The sequence below is a fragment of the Colletes gigas genome, unplaced genomic scaffold, assembly GCF_013123115.1.
Source record: "Colletes gigas isolate AHSC1104 unplaced genomic scaffold, ASM1312311v1 Colletes_gigas_Sc00034, whole genome shotgun sequence".
NCBI lineage: Eukaryota > Metazoa > Arthropoda > Insecta > Hymenoptera > Colletidae > Colletes > Colletes gigas.
Window position 1 is genome coordinate 2031822 of NW_025106663.1, and position 13678 is coordinate 2045499.

Here is a 13678-nt window from a genome sequence, read left to right on the forward strand (position 1 = left end):
GCGTAGATTAAGGACGACTCGTGATCGTATTTATTGAAATTGTCCACCGAGAGGGAATGAATAATGAATTACACGTGTACGTCTTTGAAATCGACTTTTATTGGTTACGATGTTAATCCTCGGGATGTTTCGAGACGTAGAGGACAAGTTTTCGATTTCACGTATCGATAATTGTGGGGATACCGAGTGTCAGTCGCGAGTGAATCGCGTTTGAGGAGAAAATGGCGCGAATATTGATTTTAATTTTGATCGATTTTTATTTTGTCATTGGTAATCTTGTTATAGCGATGGAACGCGAGTTATTTTGAGCTAGAGTGTTTTTTGAGAATTGATTTATTTGTATAAATCGAGATGGCATTTGATGCTGTGGAATTGGAGAAATTAATTGTCAAGTTAAAATTTGGGGATTTTTTTGGTTACTGTGTTCCTAAAATCATCGATACGAGTGTCAGTGGCGAGTGAATCGCGTTTGAGGAGAAAATGGCGCGAATATTGATTTTAATTTTGATCGATTTTTATTTTGTCATTGGTAATCTTGTTATAGCGATGGAACGCGAGTTATTTTGAGCTAGAGTGTTTTTTGAGAATTGATTTATTTGTATAAATCGAGATGGCCCCATTTGATGCTGTGGAATTGGAGAAATTAATTGTCAAGTTAAAATTTGGGGATTTTTTTGGTTATCGTATCACCAAAATTATTAATTTTAATTTTGATGTTTTGATGTTGATCGATTTTTAATTTGTCATTGGTAATCTTGTTCTAGCGATCAAATTCAAGTCACTTGGAGTTAGAGTGTTTTTTGAGAATTAATTTATTTGTATAAATCGAGATGGCCCCCCATTTGATGATGTGGAATTGAAGAAATTAATTGTCAAGTTCAAATTAGGGGATTTTTTTGGTTATGAAAATGGATAGTGAAAGAAATTTTGGGTTAGATGGTTTAGAATGGAAATTTGAATTGATTTTGTAGTTAGAATTGAATTTTTCTAAATTATTTTTGTGTATTTGTATTTAAAAATTTTTGAAAAGTTAGAATTTCGTTCAAAAAAATTTTTTTTTTAATGTTTACAGTAGAATAATTGAATTTTGGCCACGAAACGTTGATTTGAGAACCACTGTGACCTAAAAAGTGAAATGTATTTGAATTTTAAAACTTTCAAAGGCCTCCATTTTGTTAGAAAAATTCTTCTTTAGAATTTGAAAGTAGAAAAATTAAATTTGATGTGAGAACCACTGAGATTTAAATATATTTGAATTGCAGAACTATTAAAAAGTTACAATTTTGTTAAAAAAAATTCTTTTTTAAATGTTTACAGTAGAATAATTGAATTTTGGCCACGAAACGTCGATTTGAGGATCACTGTGACTTAAAAAGCGAAATATAGTTGCATTTTAAAACTTTCAAAGGCCTCCATTTTGTTCAACAAATCCTTCTTTAGAATTTTAAAGTAGAAAAATTAAATTTGATGTGAGAACCACTGTGACTTAAATATATTTGAATTGCAAAACTATTAAAAAGTTACAATTTTGTTAAAAAAAATTGTTTTTTAAATGTTTACAGTAGAATAATTGAATTTTGGCCACGAAACGTCGATTTGAGAACCACTGTGACTTAAAAAGCGAAATATAGTTGCATTTTAAAACTTTCAAAGGCCTCCATTTTGTTAAAAAAATCGTTCTTCAAAATTTTAAAGTAAAAGAGTTGTATTTTGACCACGAAATGTGGTTTTGGCCATTGTAATCTGAAAAGTGAAATATATTTCAATTTTAAAACCCTCAAAATCCTCCATTTTGTAAATAAAAATCCTCCTTTAAAATGTCCAATTAAAAAAATTGAATTTCTTTCACGAAACATCGTTCAGAGGATCATTGGTGACCTGAAAGTCAAAATATATTTGAATTCCAAAACATTCGAAGCTCAAAATTCACTTAAAAATATCCCTTTTCAAAATTCACGATTAGAAAAATAAAATTTCGTCCACGAAAAGGTTTCTGGCTCCCTGGTGACCTAAAAGTCTAAATATATTTCAGTTTTAAAACTTTCACAGGCCTCCATTTTGTTAAAAAGATCCTTCTTTAAAATTTTGTAGTAGAAAAATTGAATTTGATTTGGAAACTACTGTAAATTGAATGTAATTTGAATTTCAAAACTATTAAATGATTATAATTTCGTTAAAAAAGAATTCTTCTCCAAAATTTTCTCTTAAAAAAAATAAATTTCATCCCCAAAAAGTATTCTGAACCACTGGTGACCCAAAAGTCGAAATATATCTAAATTTTATAACTTCCAAAAGCCTCCGTTTCATAAAGAAAATCCTTCTTTAAAATTTAACCCTTTCCACCCGACGATTTTTCTTCGACCACCTACTACTAACTCAACGCACACTTTCATACGAAATATATATTAAATATCCAAGTAAACACATTTCTTTTCATATAATCATTTTAAAATAATAATATCGTTGTGTTTCCTTGGAGTGTACATTCAAATTCTTAGCCAGATGATCCTTTAGAGGAGACAGCCGAGTGCAAAGGGTTAAAAGTAGAAAAATTGAATTTGATCTGGGAACCACTGTGATTTAAATACATTCGAGTATCAAATCCATTAAAAGCTCACAGTTCTCTTAAAAAGGTATCCCTTCCCAAAATTTTCTCTTAGAAAAAGCTAAATTTCATCCACGAAAAGTATTCTCGCCCACTGTGCGTACGGCGTCGACATCGAAGGCTCTCCGCGAAAGGGGAAGACGCACGCCTAGTGGTGGGGATGGTTGGCGCGTGGCTCGATCCTCCCCCTCCTCGCTGGGCCTCCGTTCAGTCCGGAGCTCGCGCGGCCGTCCAGAAAGAGAGACGGCAGATGCTCGGGGTACTTCTTTTGGGTCGGGGCTCTTACCGAGGCGGCATTAAACGTACGAGAGGAGAGCCGACACCAGCGAGAAAGGCTGTAAGAGCCCGAGCACCTGCCGTAGGCGCACGGTGTCGGGTCACTCGGCTCCTCCAAACACAAAGACGAACACGGACACGAACACGATCGTCCATACCGCCTAACTTGACTGGCCTTCTTCTTCTTCGCTCCGGCGACTGCCCCTATGCCCCGGTCGTCCACGAAAAATCGTGAAACGCGCGAAAGAGCAGAACTCTCGCGTACCTGTCGCATAAAGTAGGAGTGTCGTTAACTAGTCTCTCTCCCTCTGTGTCTTCGCCGACTTATACGGTGATAACGGTCGGGGGCCAAACATACCGAGAGGCCAGATTACAGGTGCACGCCATTTTACGCCCGGATCCTTCCCACTCGCGACTCAATTTTATTCTCGAAAATTATTTGCTTCCCGCTTCACGGACCACTGCAGGTGCATTGCAAAAAGGGGCCGCCATTTTTCAGATATTCTCACTTTTTACGGAAATAGTAGAAGAATTGTTTGAATTTCTTTCATGGATGTGGGTGAATCGGTAGAGCGATTAGCTGGGAATCTTTTGGGCCCACGTTCGAATCCCCACCTAGTTACTTTTTTTTTTTTTTGTTATTTTTTAATGCAAGAATATATTTCATTACATTTTTGATCTAATAAACAGTAGTAAATTATTATAATTAAATTATTATTATATAATAGTTATATTATTGTGATTGGTATGATCTCCATTTAAATTATTTTCATTTCTTTGTTCAATTTTTCATTCAATTAAACACAAATTCTACATTCAAAATATGTGTCTTAAATCGTAAATAATTAAATTTTCAATTAAAAAAAAAAGTAGCAAACTAGCATTACACAAGTTGCATATATTTTTCTATACCAATAATTAGCAAATAAATTCCATATATGTTCGAAAATCATAAATCATTTACTAGCTAATAATTAATACAAAAAAATATATAAAAATTGAAGAAAATATATTTTTGCATTACAAACTAATTAAAAAAAAAAAAATAATTTTTCCTGGGGGATTCGAACTCAATATTAAAAAATTCCTAGCTAATTACCTTACCAACTGACCCACACCTACAAAGTAAACTAAAATAATTCTTCTACCATATATATATGTGGTATATTTTGATCCCATAGTATAGAGCAGGTAGAAAAAACGTGTTACAATTGTATTAAATTCGCCAAAGATTGCCAAAGACCCACTAAAAAGTGGGGATCGCCAAAAGGTTTATTTTGATCGGTGAAACAATGGACGAGCAAGAAGCTGGTGCGTCCGTCGGTCGTTTCAGCTGACGTTGGGGCCGCAGGGATCAAAGGATCGAAGGATTAAAGGACAACGATCCTGGCCGGAGACGCGCCATCGCGGTTTATAGCCGGGACGAAGAGGAAGAGACGAGAGAATCGAAGCAGGTTGCCAGGCTAGCCTGGTGTAGGCCAGTGGGTACCAGTCGCAAGCGGACCCGCATGATCAAAATGAAGAAATAGTGCGAGAAGGAAGGAACAACGCCGTGGAGGCTACAGGCTGCGTCCATCGACAGTACTAACCCACTGAATGCGACATTCAATAACTGCTGAGCCACGATCTTCGAGTGTCCGACAGCTTTTTATCCGGGACCGGTCTAACGACGTCTAGCGCTAGTCTGCTATTCCCCCCTTCTCGATGCATCCAAAGAGTAAAGAGAGAGATGGAGAATCTAGAAGGAGGCACCTCGCGATAGTTGCACTTTGAGATCCCCAAAACAGAGTCAAACTGTTGGAAACTCGATGTTTTAGGTATGGAGCTAGGTCTAAGATAGGTGTCAAAGGTGGAAATAGCTGCTATTCCCGCGGATTTCCCCCTTTCTCGCTGCATCCAAAGAGCTAAGGAGAAGGATGGAGCCTCTAGAAGAAGGGACCTCGAGGTATCTGCACTTTGAGATCCCCAAAACAGAGTCAAACTCTTCGAAACTTGACGTTTTAACTCTGGAGCTAGGTCTAGGTTAGGTGTTGGGGGTGGAAATAGCTGCTATTTCCGCGGATTTCCCCCTTTCTCGCTGCATTCAAAGGAGAGATGAGCCTCTAGAAGAAGGCACCTCGCGATAGTTGCACTTTGAGATCCCCAAAACAGAGTCAAACTGTTGGAAACTCGATGTTTTAGGTATGGAGCTAGGTCTAAGATAGGTGTCAAAGGTGGAAATAGCTGCTATTCCCGCGGATTTCCCCCTTTCTCGCTGCATTCAAAGAGCTAAGGAGAGGGATTGAGCCTCCAGAAGAAGGGACCTCGAGGTATCTGCACTTTGAGATCCCCAAAACAGAGTCAAACTCTTCGAAACTTAACGTTTTAACTCTGGAGCTAGGTCTAGGTTAGGTGTTGGGGGTGGAAATAGTTGCTATTTCCGCGGATTTCCCCCTTTCTCGCTGCATTCAAAGGAGATATAATCCTCTAGAAGAAGGCACCTTGCGATAGTTGCACTTTGAGATCCCCAAAACAGAGTCAAACTGTTGGAAACTCGATGTTTTAGGTATGGAGATAGGTCTAAGATAGGTGTCAGAGGTGGAAATAGCTGCTATTCCCGCGGATTTCCCCCTTTCTCGCTGCATCCAAAGAGCTAAGGAGAGGGATGGAGCCTCCAGAAGAAGGGACCTCGAGGTATCTGCACTTTGAGATCCCCAAAACAGAGTCAAACTCTTCGAAACTTAACGTTTTAACTCTGGAGCTAGGTCTAGGTTAGGTGTTGGGGGTGGAAATAGTTGCTATTTCCGCGGATTTCCCCCTTTCTCGCTGCATTCAAAGGAGAGATAAGCCTCTAGAAGAAGGCACCTTGCGATAGTTGCACTTTGAGATCCCCAAAACAGAGTCAAACTGTTGGAAACTCGATGTTTTAGGTATGGAGCTAGGTCTAAGATAGGTGTCAAAGGTGGAAATAGCTGCTATTCCCGCGGATTTCCCCCTTTCTCTCTGCATCCAAAGAGCTAAGGAGAGGGATGGAGCCTCCAGAAGAAGGGACCTCGAGGTATCTGCACTTTGAGATCCCCAAAACAGAGTCAAACTCTTCGAAACTTAACGTTTTAACTCTGGAGCTAGGTCTAGGTTAGGTGTTGGGGGTGGAAATAGTTGCTATTTCCGCGGATTTCCCCCTTTCTCGCTGCATTCAAAGGAGAGATAAGCCTCTAGAAGAAGGCACCTTGCGATAGTTGCACTTTGAGATCCCCAAAACAGAGTCAAACTGTTGGAAACTCGATGTTTTAGGTATGGAGCTAGGTCTAAGATAGGTGTCAAAGGTGGAAATAGCTGCTATTCCCGCGGATTCCCCCCTTTCTCGCTGCATTCAAAGAGCTAAGGAGAGGGATTGAGCCTCCAGAAGAAGGGACCTCGAGGTATCTGCACTTTGAGATCCCCAAAACAGAGTCAAACTCTTCGAAACTTAACGTTTTAACTCTGGAGCTAGGTCTAGGTTAGGTGTTGGGGGTGGAAATAGTTGCTATTTCCGCGGATTTCCCCCTTTCTCGCTGCATTCAAAGGAGAGATAAGCCTCTAGAAGAAGGCACCTTGCGATAGTTGCACTTTGAGATCCCCAAAATAGAGTCAAACTGTTGGAAACTCGATGTTTTAGGTATGGAGATAGGTCTAAGATAGGTGTCAGAGGTGGAAATAGCTGCTATTCCCGCGGATTTCCCCCTTTCTCGCTGCATCCAAAGAGCTAAGGAGAGGGATGGAGCCTCCAGAAGAAGGGACCTCGAGGTATCTGCACTTTGAGATCCCCAAAACAGAGTCAAACTCTTCGAAACTTAACGTTTTAACTCTGGAGCTAGGTCTAGGTTAGGTGTTGGGGGTGGAAATAGTTGCTATTTCCGCGGATTTCTCCCTTTCTCGCTGCATTCAAAGGAGAGATAATCCTCTAGAAGAAGGCACCTTGCGATAGTTGCACTTTGAGATCCCCAAAACAGAGTCAAACTGTTGGAAACTCGATGTTTTAGGTATGGAGATTGGTCTAAGATAGGTGTCAGAGGTGGAAATAGCTGCTATTCCCGCGGATTTCCCCCTTTCTCGCTGCATCCAAAGAGCTAAGGAGAAGGATGGAGCCTCTAGAAGAAGGGACCTCGAGGTATCTGCACTTTGAGATCCCCAAAACAGAGTCAAACTCTTCGAAACTTAACGTTTTAACTCTGGAGCTAGGTCTAGGTTAGGTGTTGGGGGTGGAAATAGTTGCTATTTCCGCGGATTTCCCCCTTTCTCGCTGCATTCAAAGGAGAGATAATCCTCTAGAAGAAGGCACCTTGCGATAGTTGCACTTTGTGATCCCCAAAACAGAGTCAAACTGTTGGAAACTCGATGTTTTAGGTATGGAGCTAGGTCTAAGATAGGTGTCAAAGGTGGAAATAGCTGCTATTCCCGCGGATTTCCCCCTTTCTCGCTGCATTCAAAGAGCTAAGGAGAGGGATTGAGCCTCCAGAAGAAGGGACCTCGAGGTATCTGCACTTTGAGATCCCCAAAACAGAGTCAAACTCTTCGAAACTTAACGTTTTAACTCTGGAGCTAGGTCTAGGTTAGGTGTTGGGGGTGGAAATAGTTGCTATTTCCGCGGATTTCCCCCTTTCTCGCTGCATTCAAAGGAGAGATAATCCTCTAGAAGAAGGCACCTTGCGATAGTTGCACTTTGAGATCCCCAAAACAGAGTCAAACTGTTGGAAACTCGATGTTTTAGGTATGGAGATAGGTCTAAGATAGGTGTCAGAGGTGGAAATAGCTGCTATTCCCGCGGATTTCCCCCTTTCTCGCTGCATTCAAAGAGCTAAGGAGAGGGATTGAGCCTCCAGAAGAAGGGACCTCGAGGTATCTGCACTTTGAGATCCCCAAAACAGAGTCAAACTCTTCGAAACTTGACGTTTTAACTCTGGAGCTAGGTCTAGGTTAGGTGTTGGGGGTGGAAATAGGTGCTATTCCCGTGGATTCCCCCCTTTGTCGCTGCATTCAAAGGAGAGATGAGCTTCTAGAAGAAGGCACCTCGCGATAGTTGCACTTTGAGATCCCCCAAAAACAGAGTCAAACTCTTCAAAACTCGACATGTTAGGTCTGCGTTAGGTGTTGGGGGTGGAACTAGCTGTTGAGGACCCGATTTGAACACGTTGTCGCGATTGCATCTTGTTGCTGTCGCGTTCCGTGAGTCACACATTGCGACACAGGGGAAAAAACAAATGTTGGGAACGTGTGACGCAGATTGGCGCCCCGTTCTGATTACGTCCGACATCACCTGCCCTCTGCAGGTGGTTGCCTGTCCCACGATACGTGGGTATTTATCCTCGTGTCCGATCGATAGCCAGCCGCTCGACAACCCCGTGAAAGATAGTGTCAATACACCCCTAATCACTCCTAACACCCTTTGATTGACTACGATAGTCACCGTCCACCGCCCTCGAAACGGAACAATCGAACGGTTACGATTGATCCAGGCAGAGATTGGAATTTGTTAATTAACGTTTCGTCAAACAGCGATTTCAGGCGCCATTGTGAACCTTTGGTACACAATTTGATTCTAAATAATAGGTTAATAGCAAATAATTTTGCAAATACCATTCAATTTTGTTAAAATTCTGTTCCAATATGGAGGGTTGACTCATAACTTATTTCTTGCACAAATAGGTGTTTTGGATCAAAGTTGCATGGCTCCCAAATGAACACATAGAAATGCAATTTTTTCATCGATTCTGAACCCTTTCATAGTGCTATGCATGGAATATATTTTTGTAATATTAATAATGGAATTTGAATAAATTTACACGTGTTTGAAGTTGGAGCAATTGGGGCTGAAAGATGGAGGAAAGTCGATTATCGGGGGAGTCTATCGTTTTGGCTTGTTTGATCTGTTTTTATCGTCGAGCGGAGTTATGCCAACGTCCAACGGTGCGTTGGAATATATTTTTATTCTGCCCACCCTCGCTTTTCCCGGCAATCACTTATGCGGGAGTACGCACCTGGCCACCCCCGCACGCGCTCTTACACTTTCGACCACCTTACCTGGCTCTGTGCATACTTGCACACGTGCTAGGGGTATAGTAACCAATTTCCATAGCCGTTTTCGAACATTTTCTAGATTTTCGCATTTTTTTTTTTTGGGGGTTGGGGGGTTGAAATTGAAATCAGTGTTGAAAGGGAGATGTTTGGATATAATTGAGGAAATTGAATGGAATCTGGTGCAAAACACAGTGTGGGGAATATATGGATATTTAGGAGAAAATTTATAAATTGTGAGCAGGTTTGATTTTTGATTTAGGATCGCTAATTTTTGAGAAAATTAAAAAATTTTATATTGTTCTGGAAAAATTATTTTGGAGTGCAGGGGTTAATTTTGATCATTTTTGGTGGATAGATGTACCCCCGAATTCTTACGCGATTTCGAGAAAAAAATTCTTTACCGAAATGTTTCTCTGAAATGTCATTTGTATGTTTGAAAAATCATAACTCCTGAACGGGTTGGACGATTTTGAAGTTTCAAAATGCAAATGACGCGTATTTTGTTGGAGAATATGTAGAAATTCTAAAAATATTCGAAAAGTTGGTTCTTCACCCATGTAAATTGAGAAAAACCCCATAAAAGAGGTCCAATTTTCAAACGACCATAACTCCTGCAATAGTCAATGGATTTAATTGAAATTTATTTTGGAAGTAGAGCTCATGGGTACCTTAAAAAAAGTATTAGGCAAAATTTCCGTACAGCGCCAAAGAACTTTATTAAAAATGAAAAACTGATTTCTAAGAAAAATCGACAGGGTGAAAGTTTTGGCGAAATTAAAAAATTTCAAATCATTGCAAAAAAATTATTTTTAGATGCGGGGGTAAATTACAGTCATATTTGGTGATTAGACATACCATGGAATTCCCAACCATTTTCGAGAAAAAAATTCCTAAAAGAAACCATATTGCCTGACCACAAATGTTGCCCCAAAATTGCATCCCTATCTTTAAAAAATCATAACTCCCGAACGGATTGGACGATTTTAAAGTTCAAAAAGGCAAACGACGCGTTTTTTAACGAAGAATATGTAGAAATTCCAAGAACATTCAAAAAGTTGTTCCCCATATAAATAAAAACTTGATTAAACTGGGGGGTCAAGAGGTGACGGAGGAAACATAATCGTGAGGGCATCTTGGCGTCACGATACGCGTCTGCGCGCAAGCTGCCCACCAAGAGAAGAAACGTTCGGCCACAATCGCCACTTCCAAAGAGAAAAACTCCCGTGTAACGATCGCGGCAGATGCGAGCACCCATACGTAAATTCGCTTCCACACCTACGAGCCTTTTCTCGACCACGGATAACGCATAATCGTCAATAATGCTTCCATTGGGACCTTCAACCCTTTTACGACGCCGGGGAAAAACAGCCTCTGGAAACGTGGAATCATCCCCTCCCTCTTCCACCCCCGCGACCATTCGACCAGACGAGCTATTTGAATAAGACATCTAGACGGGCAGCTGCCCCGAAGGATTTTTTCCGAGTTTTCCATGCGATTTTTGCATGAAGCAGGTGATGCGGGCACGCGACCACCCCCTTTTCTCGTCCCTTGTCTATCTTCTCAGAGCTCCGGAGAGGCTCCTACCCGCAGCAAAACCCTTTCGGGAAACTGTCCACCGTGAGTTACGAGGACCTCGATTCTGAGAGGAAAGGGAAGAAAGGGGGGGAAAAGGAGACGCGTGGTAACAGATGCTTTCGGGTTTCCAGGATCCACCAGCGAACCCCCAACCGTGGACACGTCAAAACAGGATAATCCTGCTTCAGAAGGCGCTTTTTTCGTCAGAATCCCTCGTCTTCCCAGGTTAAATGCGAATTTAAATACGGGGGTGGTCACACCTTAGCCTTGGGGGAAAACACTGACGATCTAGGGACATTTATTTGATCTAATTTGTATGGTTTAATTGCAATAGTGCTTTGTAAAATTCTATTTTGAAATCACTGATAATCTAGGGACATTTATTTGATCAAATTTGTATGGTTTAATTGCAATAGTGCTTTGTAAAATTCTATTTTGAAATCACTGACGATCTAGGGACATTTATTTGATCTAATTTGGATGGTTCAATTGCAATAGTGCTTTGTAAAATTCTATTTTTAAATCACTGACGAACTAGGGACATTTATTTGATGCAATTTGTATGGTTTAATTGCAATAGTGCTTTGCAAAATTCTATTTTGAAATCACTGATAATCTAGGGACATTTATTTGATCTAATTTGGATGGTTCAATTGCAATAGTGCTTTGTAAAATTCTATTTTTAAATCACTGACGATCTAGGGACATTTATTTGATGAAATTTGGATGGTTTAATTGCAATAGTGCTTTGCAAAATTCTATTTTGACATCACTGACGATCTAGGGACATTTATTTGATCTAATTTGGATGGTTCAATTGCAATAGTGCTTTGTAAAATTCTATTTTTAAATCACTGACGATCTACGGACATTTATTTGATGTAATTTGGATGGTTTAATTGCAATAGTGCTTTGCAAAATTCTATTTTGACATCACTGACGATCTAGGGACATTTATTTGTTCTAATTTGTATGGTTTAATTGCAATAGTGCTTTGTAAAATTCTATTTTGAAATCAGTGACGATCTAGGGACATTTAATTGACACAATTTGTATGGTTTAATTGCAATAGTGCTTTGTAAAATTCTATTTTGAAATTTAGTGTCCTCATTAAGCACCTGAAAATGAGAAAATTGTGAATTTTTCAATTTTTCACCAAAATTTTCATCAATTTTCTGATAACTGAAAAATTGCAAAAAAAATTGAATAATTCCAGAATAACCAGAATAATTGGAAGCTTAAAATAGTAAGTGTGTACATCGAGTAACCTTGACAGGGGGTTGTCGTGTTTTATTTATTCAGATTTTTATGGTTCGATTTTAAAAATTCTATTTTGAAATTTAGTCCATTGTGAGGCACCCTAAGGATGAAGAGCAAATTTTCATCGAAGCAAATCTGTCAGAATGTTTCAAAGGTGGTCTGATTTTGCTAGGGGGAAAATGAATTTCTCAATTTTTCACCAAAATTTTCATCAATTCTCTGATGGCTGAAAAATTGCAAAAAAAATTGAATAATTCCGGAATAAACAGAATAATTGGAGGGTTGAAATAGGGGGTTGTCATGTTCTGGAGGCATTAGGTATTACGCATTCGGTGATTCACGTTTGGAATGCACGCGTTAAACAGCCACGGTGGTTTTCCTCTGCCCCGTAACGTACGAAACGGAGAGGCAACGTAATGATATATATCGTAACGAAGCGTTTTATTCCCACGCATTTTGGGTTGCGTGGCACAGTCTGGCACGCATGAGTGCCCCACCCCCCCGGTCGTTGCCCACTGACGTAGTTCAGCGTACCCTTTCAGTGAGAAAAAACTCCCTTAAACGCGTTTGCATGGGACCGGGCGTAATTACCGGGTGAAAGAGAACGTGGAAATAACAACAACGACGACGACAACGTCCGCGACGGCATCACCTACGCCATATGCGCGGTTTCTCGGCGAGTTGCCCGAAAACGTTTGCAAAATGGCTCCCGTGGGCGAACGACGATGGTTAAACTGTCTCCTAGATACCCCAAAATTCGTCTATTTTTAGTTAAACTTCTCTATAAATCAGTGCGTTAATTATTTTGTCTTAAAATGTACGAGTATATTTTTAAAAAATTTTTTTATGTTAAAATAGAGAAGTGTATACTTTTATTTTATTTTTTTGAATTAAAATAGAGAAGTGTATATTTTTATTTTATTTTTCTATTTTAAAATAGAGAAGTGTGTATTTTTAATCTATTTTTCTATTTTAAAATAGAGAAGTGTGTATTTTTAATCTATTTTTCTATTTTAAAATAGAGAAGTGTGTATTTTTAATCTATTTTTCTATTTTAAAATAGAGAAGTGTGTATTTTTAATCTATTTTTCTATTTTAAAATAGAGAAGTGTGTATTTTTAATCTATTTTTCTATTTTAAAATAGAGAAGTGTGTATTTTTAATCTATTTTTCTATTTTAAAATAGAGAAGAGTATATTTTTAATCTATTTTTCTATTTTAAAATAGAGAAGTGTGTATTTTTAATCTATTTTTCTATTTTAAAATAGAGAAGTGTATATTTCTATTTTATTTGTCTATTTTAATATAGAGAAGTGTATTTTTATTCTATAATTTTTTCTATAATTATTTCTATAATTTTTATTCTATTTGTCTATCTTACTGAAGTATATTTTTATTCTATAATTTTTTCTATAATTATTGCTATAATTTTTAGTCTAATTGTCTGTCTTAAAATATCCAAATATATTTTTATTGTATTTGTCTATTTTAATATAGAGAAATATATTTTTATTTCATTTGTCTATTTTAAAATAGAGAAGAGTATATTTTTAATCTATTTTTCTATTTTAAGATAGAGAAGTGTACATTTTTATTTTATTTTTCTATTTTAAGATAGAGAAGAGTACATTTTTAATCTATTTTTCTATTTTAAAATAGGGAAGTGTATATTTTTAATCTGTTTTTCTATTTGAAAGTACACAAATATATTTTTATTTTATTTTTCTATCTTAAAATATAGAAGTGTATATTTCTACTTAACCTAACCCAGACCTAACACCAAAATTCGTCAATTTTTAGTAAAATCTCTCCATATCCTACTCTGTTAATTATTTTGTTTTAAAATATACAAGTATCTTTTTATTTTATTTGTCTATCTTAAAATATAGAAGTGTATATTTCTATTTTATTTGTCTATTTTAATAT